General features: G+C 41.0%; 1 protein-coding gene across 2 annotated transcripts in view; it reads left to right on the top strand.

The window, feature by feature from the left end:
• Znf407 (zinc finger protein 407) overlaps window positions 1-17,740 on the top strand; it is a 366,869-nt gene that overhangs the window by 3,857 nt on the left and 345,272 nt on the right. The window contains exon 1 of one of the 2 annotated variants that reach the window (XM_038330536.1): window positions 7,935-7,950. The exons of the other annotated variant lie outside the window; for it this stretch is intronic. The gene's annotated coding sequence lies outside the window, so the exon portion shown is untranslated. Of the gene's footprint in view, window positions 1-7,934; window positions 7,951-17,740 lie in introns of those variants that run through there. 2 annotated transcript variants of the gene reach the window in all.

Genomic DNA, 17,740 nt, shown 5'->3' with positions numbered 1-17,740 from the left:
TCCACAACTTGACAGGTGTTCTTACAGCTCTTTGCCATACTGACTCTTTTCCAAATCTTTGTGCTTTGCTTTTGTCTTTCTTACTGTAAATCTGGTTAAAAGCATGCTACGATATCTTGGAGTTTTCTTCCCCAGATATAAATTCGTCCATTAGTTTTGAATTGAGCCTTGCTCAGGTTTTTCAGATCATGGATAAACGACAGGTTGTTTGCCAGACTGTAGCAAGAGTGGTGTTTAGTCTGATACCCACCCAATTGGATCCTTGTTCCCCTCTGTGGCAAAAACAGACTGGGGTCAGGGGCAGGGCATCTTTTGCCTAAGAAGTTCTTCCTAAAGGATTTACAAGCTTCAAAATAAGACCACAAGCTGGGCATCAAGAGTTCAGAACTGGAGCATGTGGGGGACTTTCCAGATTCAAATATAACACAACCTATATCTCATGTATACATACCTATATCTGTATTAAAGATTTCTTTTGGTGGAAAGTGACTTATATTTTTTTCATTATTCTCCAACTATACTATCTTACTACTGTAATTAGATTATGGTGTTTCCCTCTTCATTTTGACTACCTACCTATAGCCAAGAAGTAGCTGCAGAGAAGACTGCAGTTGATGACAGCATCAAAGTATAAAGGAGCTTACAGCTTCCTAGGATTGTATCCAGAACTTTCCCACTGGTAGCTATGGAGGAGGACTCTTGGGGAGAGGGTGGATGGATAGCTCCCAACAGGGAGTTTCATTTCTCTTTTTGAGCATTAATGCGTTTATGTGCATGGTTATTTTCTGGATGTAATGTTACTTTTTTATTTTTTTAACAATTTGGCTCTCTTGCGTATACCCCAGAAAATTGGAAGTGTCTGAAATACTAAGGACTTGGTACTAAGGAGTAATAAAGGTAATAAACAGAATTCCATGAAACTAACAATAATGTTTTGAGCTCTTAGTTGGTGTAAACTTTTTTTTTTTTTTTTTTTTAAAATATTTATTTATTTCTTTATTTTGTATACAATATTCTGTCTGTGTGTATGCCTCCAGGCCAGAAGAGGGCACCAGACCCCATTACAGATGGTTGTGAGCCACCATGTGGTTGCTGGGAATTGAACTCAGGACCTTTGGAAGAGCAGGCAATGCTCTTAACCTCTGAGCCATCTCTCCAGCCCCCAAATCATTTTTTTTTTTTTTTTTGGTTTTTCGAGACAGGGTTTCTCTGTGGCTTTGGAGCCTGTCCTGGAACTAGCTCTTGTAGACCAGGCTGGTCTCGAACTCACAGAGATCTGCCTGCCTCTGCCTCCCGAGTGCTGGGATTAAAGGCGTGCGCCACCACTGCCCGGCTGGTGTAAACTTTTCATAATCTCATTTAGTCCCCAGCACATTCTCTGAAGCCGTGTCCTACATTTTATCCACTACGGTGCATTCAGTTTAGGGTAGGCACACAGTTTGTGCAGCTCTTAAATGGTGGAGCTAGTTTCTAGCCAAGGCAGTGTGACTGTATAGCCGCTCTTTGAGTCATAGGCCAGTCTACTGACTTCACGACACTTTAGCCGTCACTCATCCAACAGTTAAGTCCTTAGATGTCTGATTGTAGGCACTTTGCCCCCCTTTCCCCCACGGCAGTGTATAGACTTGTTATCAGACACGTTGTAATGTACGGCAGAGCCCAGGAGTAGGTAGGAAGGAGATTGCAGGGCACGGTGTACCCTAAAAGAGGGCAGGGCATTCTGGGACCTCTCAGGGTAGTTGAGGAGAGCCCTGGGAAGTGCGACAGTCAGAGGCAGGGCTCCAGGTGTCAAGCGCCTTCTCAGGTTCGCTTATTCCACTTTCACACCTTAAAATTGCAGCTGTCTGTATGTGTGCACATCAGCAAATAGGAGCTTGCTGTTCATGGGACGCATGTCTAATTTATGTAGCTGGAAATAGTCATTCACAGCTTAATAAAAGACTTACATATTGAAGGTGAAGCTATAAAACGTTTAGAAGGTAATCCAGGGCAATAGTTGCATGTATGACTTGAGATTTTTGAGTCAATCACAAAAGATAGAAGTCATAAGGGAAAAAATGAGTTTTATTGTCATTATTATTGGATAATGGTATATGAAAAAGACCCAGAAATGATCAGGCATATTAACAAAATTGAATGTATCAGTACATATTATTGGTAAAAGTTTAATACTGTTTGAAGAGCAAGCAGCAAAAGTCAGAATATTAGGAAACAGGTTAGGGAGATTAGCAGGTAAAGTGATAGCTGCTAAAGACTGATGAACCCAAGTGAGAAGTCACGTCTCAGCCCCGTGTTCGTCCTGTGAGATGGACCGTGGAGGGACACAGGAGACCTGCTCCTGGGGTCCACAGTGTAGGAGCAGAAGCTGGAGACTGCCTCGACAAGGTGGAAGGCGGAAATTGACTTTCTCTACAACTACACACCCATTCTCTCCCCCTCTCCCTCACACACACACACACACACACACACACACACACACAGAGAGAGAGAGAGAGAGAGAGAGAGAAAATAATCTTCAAGTATATATTTCATACACGCTCACCAAAGAGATAAGTATAAAGATGCTCCCGTTGATCAGTAGCAGAACTTACTGGTGTGTAATTTATACACCAGTTATATGGTGAAAAGGCCTGGCAGTATTGTTGGGAGGTTCGAAAGCATCCAGAGTGCTTAGGTAAGACAAGGAGTATGTGTGTGACTCACAGTGATGTGAGCTGTGTGTACTCTGACTCAGAATCCTTCATCAGCCACCTGAGTGTTCAAATTATTCTTAGTCTTTATTTTACAGCAGTGGTGCCAAATTGTTTTCCAGAATTAATGGAAATTAATCTCACTATGTAGTTCTGGTTGGCCTGGAATTATTTATGTAAATCCAGCTAATCTCAAACTCACAAACTTCTCTGTTTGCCTGTTTCTTCTGTGCTCAAGACTTGGGCTGACAAACCCTGGTGATGATAACATTTGAGAAACATTGCCCCAGGGAAAAACTTACTTGAGTGCCTAAAGCCATGTACCAGAGGAAAGCCTTAGATAGGCTGTGTGCATCTACAACCCCAGCTGTTCCAGAGGCTGAGGGAACATAGGCTTAAGGCCAGCCATACCTCACTATCCTGACAACCTTCACTACCACAGGCAGCTTGAGAAGACCTCTCAAACTAAAGGAATATAAGTATTAATGGAAGCAAAACTAAATGTACAAGACTGCGTATAGTATTCTCCGCTGTCCCCACTTTTTAAAGTTCAGAAGCACACAGAACAAAGTTGCATTATCGTTAAAAATTCAGACATAATTGATAAACAGCAGGTAAGGTCTGGGATGTAGCTTTCTAGGTTGTGCTTGTCTGGTGTATACAGTGCATTGGATCCATACTCTGTTCTAAAAAAGGAAACACCAAGGAGGGAGGGAGGCGGGGGGGGAGAGAGAGAGAGAGAGAGAGAGAGAGAGAGAGGAGAGAGAGAGAGAGAGAGAGGAGAGAGAGAGAGAGAGAGGAGAGAGAATCAGTAAGAGTCTTAGCTTTCTAAGAAGAGTAAAGAGGGGAGGAGGTCTACACGGAAGGACTCGGGTAACACATTGTGTTCCTACACTGTGGTCTGTGCTGTAGTCTTGGATGATTTCTGTCTCACATGCCTGTCTTCGTGGGCTCCGTGTAGTGTGTATGAAGAGCGGAAAGAGAAAGCTGGAGGTGGAGATGTGATCTTGGGGAAGTGTCACAGATTTTGACTCCTAAGTACGTCAGTAAAACTGGTCTCCTGATTCTGTTAATTCCTGCTTATCACTTCCTCTGTTCCAGGCACCGCTTTGAGCACATTATTGACAAGTTTATATGTCACTAAATAACTGACTTTACCTCATAATGCCCTCTGGCATCAGGCTTTATTTCTTACTATCCTTGCCTCACAGGAGAGACAGCTTGCCTGTGGGCACGGTTATCAGTGGGAGCAGTCCAGCTGTTCAGTGCCATGCAGATTTAAAGAGGAAAGTCATGTATGCACAGACAAGTAGGCGGAACAAACAAAAGTCAGGCCACAAGAGAAAAGAGTGAGTGTAGAAGCAGACCCATGAGAGGTGTTCTTCCTTTTCCCAGGTTACTCTTTCTTTACCTTTGTAGTTTATTTTCAGAGCAACACACTTGCCTTTATCATTCTAGTAGATGACAGACTTCCTCGTTTTCTGTCTAGCTCACGGTAGGTATCAGTTAAAGGAGTGCATGCTAACTTAAAATATAATTATGATTCCCTGTGGCTTTGAACATCTTCTTTTGCCTAGACAGTTTGTTGAGAAAAAGGGACATTTTTTGGGAAATCAACACTTGCCGATTTCTGATTTTCCTCCTTGATTTTGATAGCCTTGTTTTCTTATGTCATATTAAAATCTTCACTGGGATTCTGTCTTATAACTACCAGTTACACTGTAAAGTTAAGTTGTCACGGTGTCACTGCGACCGCTTGGAAAGTTATGCAGGAGGAGTAGAAATGTGGTTTCAGCAGCCCTGTGTCAAATTAAATGTACTTTAGAACCAAATAGTACTACTATTTTTGTTTGATAACCAAAGTGCTAAAATTGTCAAAATCGTGAGACCTGTCAAGCACTTGCAATTAGGGAATGTCATAGTTTCTGACAGACTCAGTCCCTTACCAGGAAGGTAGAAGCTAGAGAGACCTGTGGCAGAGCTGTCTGCATTAAGGCAGGCACAGGGAAGTGATCCCATATGGTCTCTTCTAGGTGCGTGTGGAGTGTAAGATTTTTACAGGAGTTTCGGGTTCTCGGGCTCCTGTTTTTCTCCAATTTGGAAAGCTAGATGATCTCCATGCTCTAATTCTGAATACTTTTCTGCGGGCTTGGTGTTCATACTTCTCTTTTGTTTCTACTTATATAGTGGGTCTTTTTTCTTTTATTAAAAATAGATTTAAATAAAGCTAGGTAAGACAATTAAAAGCGTGGTAGGAAAAAAAATCTAATGCAGGCTGAGTAACACTGGCTGAATCATCAAGTGTAACTCAAGCTCAGCATGCTCTTCAATTACTAATTGTTCTGCAGAAAGAACCCTGATAAATATAACTGGAGCTTTGTGTTTGAGATCTAGAACCAGTAACAGCCACTTCTTTAGAAGTATATAGTTCATTAGTGGTTTCTGCTGGGTGTGACTTAAGGAGCAGAATTTGATGTATATTAGATCAATTCTTTTTCAATAAAGAGTATCAGTTAAAGGAGTGCATGCTAATTTAAAATATAATTATAAGACCATTAGAATTTAAAGGAAGGTGGTAATGCAGTTTTAAAAATAGCTTAGAAATTTTAGGTCATTGAAGGAAAGGAATAGAAATGACAGTCTTTCTAAAAATGAGATCAAATGGTTTTCATTAAGAACCTTCAGGAAGCAGGATCTGCTATCTCTTATGTATTTTATTGTGACATCACGGCAGTGCTTGCTAAAGTGTGACATTGGAAGGAAGTTTGTATAGCATACTATAGTGCAGACAAGCATCTTTAGAGACCCATGTAGTAGTCTTGTTTAAATATGTTCATTATGTGTTTTTGGCTGACCCTTACCCTCAACATACTTCCTGTCTACAGCTGTGAGGGTTCAGTACATAAACATGAAATGTATATTTTCTTTTTTTTTTCTTTGAAGAGTCAGGGAGGCTCAGTGGTTCCCAAATAAATCTTTCCAGCATCAACCAAAGGACTCTTTGAAGTGTAAGTTTCTGCTACAGAGCAGATTTTCTCGTTCAGAATCTATCCTTGGAATTTCATACCTTTGCTCCCTAGCTGTGTTCGTAGAGGGTTGGTGTTGATACAGGAAGACCAAAGTACAGCATAGAGCGCTGACTGGGCTTTGTGATTCACCACCAGCACAGCCTCCACTCGGGAAACAGGAGAGAGTGTGGGCATGGCAGAGGTGAAGTGTGGGGTTCTGTAAGGTGGGAACAAGGAAACACAGGGAGAGAGAAGCTACTTAGTATCAGCTTCCTTACATCCCCTTTCCAAGCAAGAGAAAGTGTGTGTGTGTGTGTGTGTGTGTGTGTGTGTGTGTGCATGCCACATACATCCTTTGCTTTTATCCTGCTTTGAGATGAGCACTCCCACTGGCCAGGGCTCCTTCTGCTCAGCCTCAGCGTTGGGATAGCAAGTGTGCACCACTGTGTCAGGCACTTATGTGGTCTCTTGGGCTCACACCCAGGTCCTTTTGCTTGTGAGGTAAACACTTTACCAGTGGAGCTATCTCTCCAGCCTTCAGCATACTTTTTCTTGTTGTTGTGAGAAAGGGTCTCACTACATAGCCTTGAGTCCTGGGACTTGCAGTGTAGTCCAGGCTGGCCTTGAGCTCACAGAGATCTTCTTGACTCTGCCTCCACAGTGCTGGGATTAAAGGCATCAGCACCATGACCAGCTCTTCAGTGTTTTTGGTGCTCATATTCACCACCAAAAGCAAAGCAAAACAAACCGTGACAGAAGTATAGCTAGAAAAACAGTTGGCTTTGTATGCTCGTTCATAACCACTGCCTGCACCAGTCCTCACTCCTCCCCTTGTAATTAGCCTTTCTGTTTCCCTCCTTCATCCACACTGCACCCTCTTGTACTTCTGTTTACATAAATTCATACATTATCAGTGAGATCCCAAATAGGAGAGAATATTGGCTTATTTTTTTCTGAGATTTTTTTTTGTGATCTTGCTTAATATAATACATTCTCAGCCATTTCATTTTCCTACAAATTTAACTTTATTTTTTTGAAATTGAGTAGTATTTGTGTGTGTGTATGATCTTGCCTTTTTCCTTGTACACATTTGGTTATTAAAATTTTTTATAGACTTCTTACCGAAACCAGAACATACCAAACAAAAGAATGGAAGAAAGGAAGGAAGGAAAAGGTGGCTAGAGAGATGGCTCAGCAGTTAAGAGCACACGCTGTTTTTGCAGACCTGTGTTCAGTCCCCATCACTCTTGTTGGGGAGCTCACACTCACCTGCAACTCCAATCCCAGATGGATCAGATGTCCCCTTCTGACCTCTGCAGACACTGTACTCATGTACATAAATCCACACTAAAACATACATAGACACATAATTAAAAACAAAATCTTGTCGGGCAGTGGTCGCATGCTTTTAATCCCAGCACTTGGGAGGCAAAGGCGGGCGGATCACTGTGAGTTCGAGGCTAGCCTGGTCCACAGAGCTAGTTCCAGGACAACTAGGGCTGTTACACAGAGAAACCCTGTCTCGAAAATCAAAAAAGAAAAAAACAACAAAAAAAAAAAACACCCAAAAAACAAAAACAAAAAATCAAAAACAAAACAACAAAATCTTGATTAAAAACAAAAAACTTATATGTGGGACCTCACTTTGTCTGCTGTTGGCAGTAGTTTTATTCAGACTCTGAGAGACCTGTTTATATGGTGAATACTATTTTTTTGTTTCTTCAAATGCTTAATACACAAAATTTTATTGGAAATCGTTTTGTTATAGGAAAACTGGCGGACATACTATGTCTAATGGACTTGCAAAATAGTCTGTTTCAGTGTTTAGGACTAAGTCTGGTCACTGCTAATTTTATTATGGAGAGACCAAAAATAACATAAAATGCTTGCAAACAGTGTCAAGCAAGCCCTTTTGAAATTAGTGAGCACTAGACCTAATGCAACATTAAAGAACTTGAGATCCAGTGAAGTAAAAGTGAGATTCTTACACTGATACTTGGATTTTTTTTCAAAAAGTAAGAGTTTGAAGGTGATCCCAGGGAGAACACCTGGCCCAAAGCACGGAAGACACGGCTTTGTGACTGAGGTTAGCACCGGAGGAGAGAAGGCTCAGGACTACTCACTGTCTCTCTTCCAGTCATCTGTGTTGTCTTGCTTGTGTTCTCAGATGCGGTGGTTCACTCCTGTAATCTGTAGTCTCAACAATTAGAAGTCGGAAGCAGGCGTTTGAGGACCGTCTAGACTACATAGAAGTAAGATACTCTTTCAGAGGAAACAAACAAAAATCAGGGAAAGTGTCATACCGGAGCATCCTGTGCTCCTGTCATCCAGAGGCTCTGTTGGGAGGAGGCCACCATCATCCTCGCTACTGGAGGAGGCCTGCAGTGTGTCCTTCACTGCAGATAGTTTTAAAATTCCAGACTTTATCCGGGTTGATGGCCTTTTAAAATATTTTTTAAAGACAATTATTTTTAATGTTTGTGCGTGTGTATGTCTCTCTGTGTGTGTGTCTTTCTGTGTCTCTGTGTGTGTCTGTGCATGTGTCTCTGTGTGTGTCTGTGCATGTCTCTCTCTCTGTGTGTGTGTTTATGTACATACTGCAGATGCCTGCCGAAGTCAGAGGCAGAGGTTCCAGGTGGTTGTGAACTCAGATCCTATACAAGAGTAATTGTGCCCTTTATTGTGAGCCATCTTTCTAGAACTGATTGGCCATGTTTGATTTTATTTGAATTTTAACCTTTCCAGTCCTTTTGGTAAGTGATTCTTGGTATATAAGTTAATATATAAAATTACTCTGTTCTCCCATTCTTTTCCTTCCTACCTTCCTTCCTTCCTTCCTTCCTTCCTTCCTTCCTTCCTTCCTTCCTTCCTATTTTACTTTTTATTTAAAAAACATTCCAAATTTAAGAGAAAAATGTGAAAATAAACACATTTTTTCCTAGAATACCTATCTATGTAAACTTTATAGTGATTCCTGTATTGTTGTCAATTTGTACCTCACCCCCTCTGCCTTTATTCTTGGAGATAAAATCCAGGGCCTTGTGTGTGTTAGGCAGATCTTTATCACTGAGCGCTCTCTTTGGCCCTGCCTGTTCGTTTTCTCCTTTTGTCATTTTCTCATAGACTTGGTCTTCATAGCCACGTGTGTGTGTCTGTGTGAGTGTGTGTGTGTCTGTGTCTATGTGCGTGCGTGCGTGCTTGAGCCAGCCCCCGTATATGTTTGCATCATGATCCTTTGCTCAGGAACACTCGGTTGACAACTTCCTAAAGATGAACTGGGCGTGATGTTGATCTGCTTTGATACCAGCACTTGGGAGACAGAGGCAGGAGGATCTCTGAGTTCCTGCTCAGCCATGACTACATAGTGCCTTAAAGAACAAAAAAACCCAACAAATCAAACCAAAGGAAATCCAGTAGAGATAGTCTCTTACATGGCTGTAGTATTAATCAGTTTTGTAAATGTACATTGACAGTATGTGAGTCGACCCAAAATGCCTTTATTACATTTGTCAGGGTTGGCATAGGGTCTGTCTTCAGAGGTTCCATCTAGTCTTCATGTTTCCTTAGCCTCCTGTCATTTTGAACATTCTTGTAACTGCTGTCTTTGTGACGCTCAGTTTTTTGAGGCTGGTGGGCTTTCTCACCATTTATTTATTTAAACAGAACACTACTGGTGGCATGTTTGCTTGCGATTTCCACTTAGTCATAGGTTTTCTATTCTTGGCTGATGTGATGCTTGGGTAATGAGGTGTTATCAGGATGTCTCATCTTACTTAGGGTTCACTGTGTCCGTCTGTCCTTTATCGAGGATGCTGGTTTTGATCACCCAGCCAAGATACTATTATCCTCCCCCGTGAGTTGCATTTTATTTTGTTACTTTATTTTTACCTTGGAGCTAGTCAGTGGTTTGTGGAGAGACAGGTTAAACATCATGCAAAGATTATGCTCCATATCAAAATACTCTGTCCGACTTAGTTCCATTCATGAATCTTATCTGATATATTTTTTGTCAATATAACTTTCTCTTTCTAGCACTCTTTTGTGTTTGCCAATTTGCCCTGAACTTAATATATACAGAGCTGTCCTTTATGTCCCCTTCCCTCTCTGTATCCATCTGTCAGTCCACTTATCCGTCCGTCCGTCCATCTGTCACCAAGTCATTAAAATGCTTTATTTACTTAAGAGTTTTAACAAATTGGTAATGCTTAATCTTGCTCCTAAGTCTTCCTGACACCATCTTTCTTTCAAAGAACCCCCTTCTTTCTGACGGAATGGGCTGTAGGTTCATCATATTCCATCAGGCCAGCCCTGGAGTCAGCCGGGTTCTGTTGAGTGGAGAATGGACTCTGGATGTGCTCAGTGTTACTAGTTCTCCAGCCAACCCCAACTCCCATTCTTGCATGTTTAATACGAGATTTAAGGAGCCATAGGTAGCTTTCTTAGTGTCTGTTTTCCCTCCTGTTTGACCAGTCTGACCTCCAGCTTCTCTGACTATAATTGTGTTACCCTGACTTTGCTTTTATTGACCCTTTTGTTTGGTCAGTACTGCTGCAGGTGTCCACGTCCAGTTAAAGGCTTCACCCTTTCACTTTGATGGCAACCATCACTTTCTATTGCTTCAGTAACGGGTAGCAACCTTTTTTCTTAAGCTGCACACTTAGCTCTGTCCCTAAAAGATATTTTGGAAAGTATAGAAAAATGCCATGTATTGGAGAAAAAATTACCTATAATTTCTCTACTGAGAGGAAAAAATTAACCTTATTATATAAATGAACTTGAGTAGAACTATATTCATTTAAAATTTAATGCTGAAGATCTCCTTTCTAAATATACTTTCTTAGCACTCAGATCTTTGGTACCTAATAATTTATATTCCAAATGTCTTGAGACTTGATAGTTTTATATGGTGTGTTAGCTTATTGACATCTGGAATTACAGTGTTTTCCAGATTCCTTCTAAAATTAGTCCTTTCAGTCCTCTCCCTGAAGCTCTTTGTATCCCTCTGCTCCGACCTGACAGGAGGCCAGGGCACTGCCAGTGTGTCTTTAGCGCTGCCCTCCTCTCCCGGGGTTTATTTACTTTTGTTACAGTCCCTCCAGATTTATATTTTGATTGAATTTAGCAATCTTAGTCTTTTCTTCTTGGATTGCAGCAAGGAAGCTGAAACTTGCCTGTGTCCTCCAGCCGATTTGGTGCAGCTGAGATGAAATTAAAAATGTTCTCTGTGTAGCTCAGAGCTCTTTCCCACTAATGTTGAAACTTCAGGGCGACCCGTTTCTCCTCTTCTGCTTCTGTGCCTTCCCCTTTCTCAGCATTCATATGTAACGTCGTCATCCTCTTGCTTTTGAAAGGGAAGAAGGGAACTGTAAGGAACATAGACTAATTTTTATCATAAAATGCTTTTTTAATGGCTGCATTGTAAATTCTTGAAAACCAAGGGTCTAATGGAAACAGTTAATGAGAAAAGGGCTCCATCACGGGTAACCTCCCACCTCTAGTTTTAGTGAATAGACCGTTTAAACTAAATTAAGTAAAGGACGTAAATTCTGTTGTTTCAGTTTTAATATTTCATGACTGATTTTATAGATGAAATTATATTTTACAATAAATAGGAAGAAGAATTTATATAGCCTGTTCTATTTGATGTGAAACAGCAAATCCCATTTCTCTATAGCTGTAAAGAAAATTCATTATAATGTCTTTAGTTGTAAGAGGCGGTTTCATTGTGATTAGTTACACTGATAATAAAGCAACCTTTCCCGATAGCAGGCGACAAAGCACTAGTGTGTGCTTTAACGACACCGGACTCTCCCATTCTGTGCTCATGGACTTGGCACTCCTTTGTCTTAGCCCCGCTATTTCTGGACCAGTAATTTTTTCTTAAAAAATTAGATGGAAATATTACCAAAGTATTGATTTTAAGAAGTCCCTTTAAAAAGATAGATTAAGTTTTAACTTTTTGTGTAGAATCTTTGAGTGTGAAACACATTTGTCAGAGATAGTTGATATAAAATTGTCGTAAAGTTAAGTTAATGCCCAATTGCTTTAAGGTGTTTAGAAAGTAGTACTGCAAATGTGGGAAGGTTTGAAAACCTTAAGAAAGTCAAGTAAAGGAAAGTATGAGTGATGAGCTAATTTTCCAGTGTGCTTACCGTGCGGCCTGTGCTTTGTATTGCTGTCAGTCCATCTTCCTGAGTCGTGAGTGGTGTGAGGCTAGGGATCGTGGTAGCGCTAGGATGCTGATGGACCTGCTCACTGTGTTTTCCTGAGTAGTGGTGTGAGACTAGGGGTACAGGGTAGCGGTAAGATGCTGATGGACCTGCTCACTGTGTTTTCCTGAGTAGTGGTGTGAGACTAGGGGTACAGGGTAGTGGTAAGATGCTGATGGACCTGCTCACTGTTTTCTCATTGTGCATTGATCTTCATCAATATGGAGATTAAGTTTTGTTTTAATTCTAATTTAAGCACTAAACAAATGTTTGAATTTTTAGCAGAATTGAATTAGATTTTGAAATATAACATGGTTTTCTCTGAAATAGAAATATAGTTCTGGTTTCAAGTATTTGAGTGAATTCTAGTTTCTTCTGTTTCTTAGGCTTGGGAGCACACAGTTCTAGCCTGCTTATCTTTAAGTGTTCTTGGATGTGGGTGCTGGGAACCGAGGGCCTTTGAGTCACCTGATAACTTGGTGGTAGCACTTCTACACACTCCATGCTAAGTAAGGGGCTCTGCATGCCCTAAGCTTGAATGGAATGCCTTCCAAAACCAATAGGTGAATGGTCATTTGTGTGGTGACAGTAACCAATGGACTGTGACTTCAGACAGCTTGACCCGTGGTGCCACAAGTGTTCCCCACATGACCTGCGAGTTTAGGAATGCTGAATTTCTGAATTTAACTGGGAAGGAATCCCTAATTGCCTGTACCTCTGAGGCAAGCTGTTGGCTCAGTAGATTCTAGAAGCCGAATGTTTCCATCCCAAATGAGCATATTTTTCAGGATACAGCAGGATATAATAAGATATTTCCTTTATGCTGTATGAAATTAAATTTAAAATTTGCTCTACTTTATCACTTTATTACATAATCCTTTAATAACTCTTGATTTGGTTCAATTTTTGATTGTGATATCAGATCTCATTTTGGTCGTAGGAGAGATAAATGTAAATATCATTTTATTATAGTTTTAAAATAAGTGGGGAGGAATTCTGCTCTGCAAAGCATTTCATATGACTGATAGTGTTTGGCCCTTCTCCTGTGTGTCTTAGTACTGATAAGTACTTAGCACAGAAGCTTCTTGTTAGGGTAGCAAGGAAAATATACAGATGCCAGTGAAGGAGGTGTACTCCTGAGCCATATCCTCATATCCTCATCAGAGAGGAGGGTTTTATCTATTTTTCTATTTACTCATCTATTTATTTATTTTTCAAAAAGGATTTGTCTGTGTAACAGCTTTGGCTGTCCTTGAACCCCCTTTGTATACCAGACTGGCCTCAAACTCACAGAGGTCTACTGTCTCTGCCTCCTGAGTGCTGGGATTAAAAGCGTGCACCACTACTGCCCAGGCTAGAGAAGGACTTTATGTTAGTTGTCTGTTGCCCAGTAACTAATACATCAAAATGTAGTGACTAACGTGTTTATAATCCTGTGGCATGAGTACTTGGGACTGATCTTGGCTGGGTAGCTCTGGTTTCAGGAGTTATCATACAAAGGACTCGGGGTAGGTGGTCTACTGCCAAGGTGGCCCATTCCTTGGCAACTGAAGGAAGCTCTCAGTTTTCCCCTGTCTTTGGGTAAGAAGCCTCACATCTTGCCGGGGGCCGCCCCACAGGCAGCACAGGTGTCTTGCTACATCTGGGAGAGGACAGGAGGGAAGTACTGATGCTTTGGGACTGAGAGTCCAAGTAGCACACACTTTGACGGTTCTTCTTTTCGTATGCAGTTCACACAATACTAAGAGGTGGCAACTAAGTCTTTTGAAGTAGTAACAATTGTAGATTCATTAAAAACCATCAGACCCTTTCTTAGGTAACTTAATAAAGAACTTTATGTTTTTATAACTGAGGAAATGTGTTAAAGTCTCATAGGATATACAATGATATATTATATAGGAGGTGGAGATGCTGGAACCCAAGTATTCAAGAACTAGTCCTGTGTGAATCATCCAGACTTTATTGTATGTCCATTTGTGGAACAGTGCCCCTCGTGTTATCCAGTGAATGTGTTTTAGTGTGTTGAATATAGTCTTGTCTGAATTATGTATTTAACTTAAAATTGTAAGGATTTTTCTGGAAGAGTACTTTTTTCCTTGTAGGATCAGAGATTATTCTGTGATCTTTTTTCCAAATTGTTTTTTCTGATAGGAGTGACCTGCCTGGGAGGGCTGAGCTCAGCACCTTTAGTTCCCCAGCTTTCATAGACAGACTCTAGGAGTGGATGTCAGTTAGGATAGGCAGCACCACCGCGGGACAGGTGTGGTAGGAAGTCCGGTTTGAAATGGCAGATTGAGAGAGACTATTCATTCTCCACTGACTCAGCTGCTGCTGTTGCAGCTCTTAGCTGTGGAAAGAATCCCTTCTGTGTAGGGTTAGAACTTCTGCTGCTTGTCTCTTTTTGAATTTCTCAAAGGGAAAGGTTGAGACTGTTCAGGCTTTTTGTGCGTGTACCTGTTCAGGAAGGTTGAAGGGTAAGGGAGTGGGACTCGGGTAGGAAGAAGATGGGTTCGTGTGCAGCCACACGTCTCTGAGTGACTCACTGGAAGTGATGTCCCATAGAGAAGAAAGATGGCACACAGAGAAATGCAGACTAGTCCTTGGGATGAGTGACAGGCGAACAAAGCCTGGAGTGCAGTGAGCAGCCGAGAGCCTGTTCTCTCACATGCTTCCTCCAAATCCCTGGAAGAGCCATCTGGGAGAAGTGGCCACCAGGTGTCATCAGAAGTCTGCTACTGATGTGTTTTATTCTTGTTCTCAAAACGTTTGCTTTTTTTCCCCCAGGTAGTCTTTTCTTTAAAGTATGAGAAATAACTTAGAGATTTTAATTTTTGACAGTTTCTTGCTGAAACTAAGTTTATTAATAATTATAGGTAAGATGAAAATAATTAAAAAGGTTATATATAACTTATTTTCGCAGCCAGGAACAGCTGCTTAAAGGTGAGGTGTGTGTGTGTGTGTGTGTGTGTGTGTGTGTATTGTTGGGCTCAGAACCTTGCACATGCTAGCCCAGTGCTCTACCACTAAGCCACACTCAGCCCCAGCAGAGATGCTTGTAATTGTGTGTTTGGAAACCTTTGGGACTCGGCGAGGCTACGTGTGGATGGTGATTGATGACTTGGTCTAGGAAGCATAAGACTCGAGGAAGATTTAGTAATACATGCTGTTTTTTTAACGGCATTTTACTTTCTATTTGACTTGTGTGTGTGTGCATGCTGTGGTACATGTGTGGAGATCAGAGAACAATCTCTCTTGGTGTACCCTTTCACCATGTCGGCTCCAGGGTGGATGGCAGCCGGCATCCACTCAACCATCTCTCGGGCCCAGTGCCACCATCTTAGTCCACATACCTGCTAGGTTTTCCAGTCTTGAAATTCTGCTGAGGAAGAATTCTGAGATTCATTTTATTTTCTTTTTTTTACTGTATTACAAATGGCAGTCTGTCAGGAAGGAGATTATGACTTATTTTACTTTGTTGTAGGAGGTCAGGGTGCTCCAGATTCATGGTAAACTTTTAGTAAGTGTTGTGTGAATGAATAAAAATCTGCTTCGGAAAAACGAGCCCTTAACTGTTCTATTCAGGTAATCTTTGTGTCTTTCAGGAAGAAAGAAGATGATCTTGTTCCCATCTCCATTGGTACTTGTTCTAATAACCTTTCTAATGAATTTTTAAAGCCTATATTAGCATAAACTCCCATTTCCGTTTAGTCCCTTTCACATCACTTTAAAGGACTTCCTGAAACGACTTAGTGCCCTCTCACACTGCTCTCATTCTAGACTTCAGAACTAGGACAGCTGAGCGAGCTCTGCCTGCCTCTAGACATCTCCTGCTCCAGTGCTTGTCTTTATGTTCATGTCCTCAGAAATGCTGGCTTCGATGGGTTGATCTGCTGCCTATTGTGTATAAACCACTGTGTGCTCCATGCTCCTTGCATTTGCCCAATCCTGCTTCCTCTGTAGGTGTTTAACTGTTTCTACCTACTTTCTCAGCAAAGCACCAACTCCCAATCCAGATTCAAAACAATTAATAAAATAAACCAAAATCAAAAACAACAGCAGCAAACCTTCAAAGACTTAGACAAACTGTTTAACTAGTTTGAATGTTCTACTTGGATGTTTGATTCTTACTCATTTATCTTAATTTATATCTGTACAATCATGTGGTTTTATATATATCAGGTATATTCCAGTAGAACATTTTCCAATAGATAATGACTTGTATCATTGTGGGATAGTTTCATATGGTGGACCCTTTATGTGTATGTGCCTGCAACAGAATATGCACTTTGAACACACATGCACGTGTGTTCTTTTGTGTACTGCTGAAAGGCCTCCTGTTGCTCTCCACAGCAAATGTAACCCGTTTTCAGTGGCAGGACTTGTAGAAGCTCAGTACTGAACAGAATAGAGCTCATGTTGGTTTAGACTAAGTATTACTTTTTCCTGTCTATATGTGTGGTCTATGTTTGTACACTGTAGGTGTGCTCACCCATGCGTGGAGGTCTCTGTTCTCCACCTTATTTTGAGACAATCTCTCATTGAACCTGGAGCATCTCTTATTGGCCAGGCTGACTGGCCAGGGCTCTCCGCTCTGCAGGAGTTGGGTTATAGGCATGCCTGGCTTTTTTGTGAGTAGCTTTTTTACCCAGTGAACTGCCCCTGTTAGTTATTACAATTGAATCTTGGTGGCATGCTTTAAACATGGGTGTGGCCAAGTTGTTAGGCGTGATGGGTGGCAGTGCAGAGCAGTCAAGTGCTTTCTTAGGAAGGAAAACACTTATTTGTTGTATAAACAAGTGAAAACATTGATAGAATGATATAACGAATTTTTGTGTGCCTTTACTTACTTTTAAACAATTATTAGCAGTTTGCTTCATATGCCTCACCTGGGATATGTTTGAAGTACATACTAGACATTTTTTAAATTTTCATTCGTATATACTTGTGTGTGACACTTTTCTTATGTGACAGGGAGGCATTCATTTCATTTGCTTGTTTGTTTGGTTTATTTGCTTATTTGAGACAGGGTCTCACTCTCTAGCTCTGACTGTCCTGGAATTCATTAGGCTAGGTTGGCCTTGAACTCAAAGAGATCCACCTGCCCCTACCTTTCTAGCACTGGGATTAAAGGGGTGTGTCACTCCGCCTAGCCAACAGTCATTTATTTTAGTCCTATATAAGTGCCTGAAGATGTTGTAGGTCCTTTGGATATGTGAATGAATAAAATTAACCATGCTTTATAATCAGGCATGGAGAAATAGAAAATAATCATATACACAAATAGCCATAAGAGGGGCAGGAAAGGCATTGGTTTCATTAAAGTCTAAAGCTTTTTATACAAAATATCATTAATAAAATAAAAAGGAAAAAATATTATAAGACATATTGACAAAGGATTTCATATTTGGAATCTGTATGCAACTTCTGCAGCTCAATGAGAAAAAGAAAGAACCAAGTTAAGAAATGAGCAAAGCGCTAGCAAAGCCCATAAGCCATCACTGCCATCGGGAATGCTTATTAAAACCATGCACATCCACTAGCCTGACTAAAATGTAAAGGATGGACATAAACTCTTTGTGGGGTCTTGCACACGGCAGGTACCAGTTCAGAATAGTACAAGTACTGGGATTTTGAAAATCAGCCAGGTCGTTTTCCATAAGGTAATTTGTGAAAAGATTTGTATAAGGATACCCACAGCATTTTTATCATAACAACAACAGAAAGAAATATCTCAGATTTCCACCAGAGAGGTCTGTTGTATCTGTGTAGTTTATCACACTCAGCAGTGCAGTGGGACATTGTACTGACATGCACAACCCAAACCAAAATGCAG

Source organism: Arvicola amphibius, chromosome 5 (genome assembly GCF_903992535.2).
Source record: "Arvicola amphibius chromosome 5, mArvAmp1.2, whole genome shotgun sequence".
Lineage (NCBI taxonomy): Eukaryota > Metazoa > Chordata > Mammalia > Rodentia > Cricetidae > Arvicola > Arvicola amphibius.
This window is presented reverse-complemented; position numbering and strand designations above follow the sequence as displayed.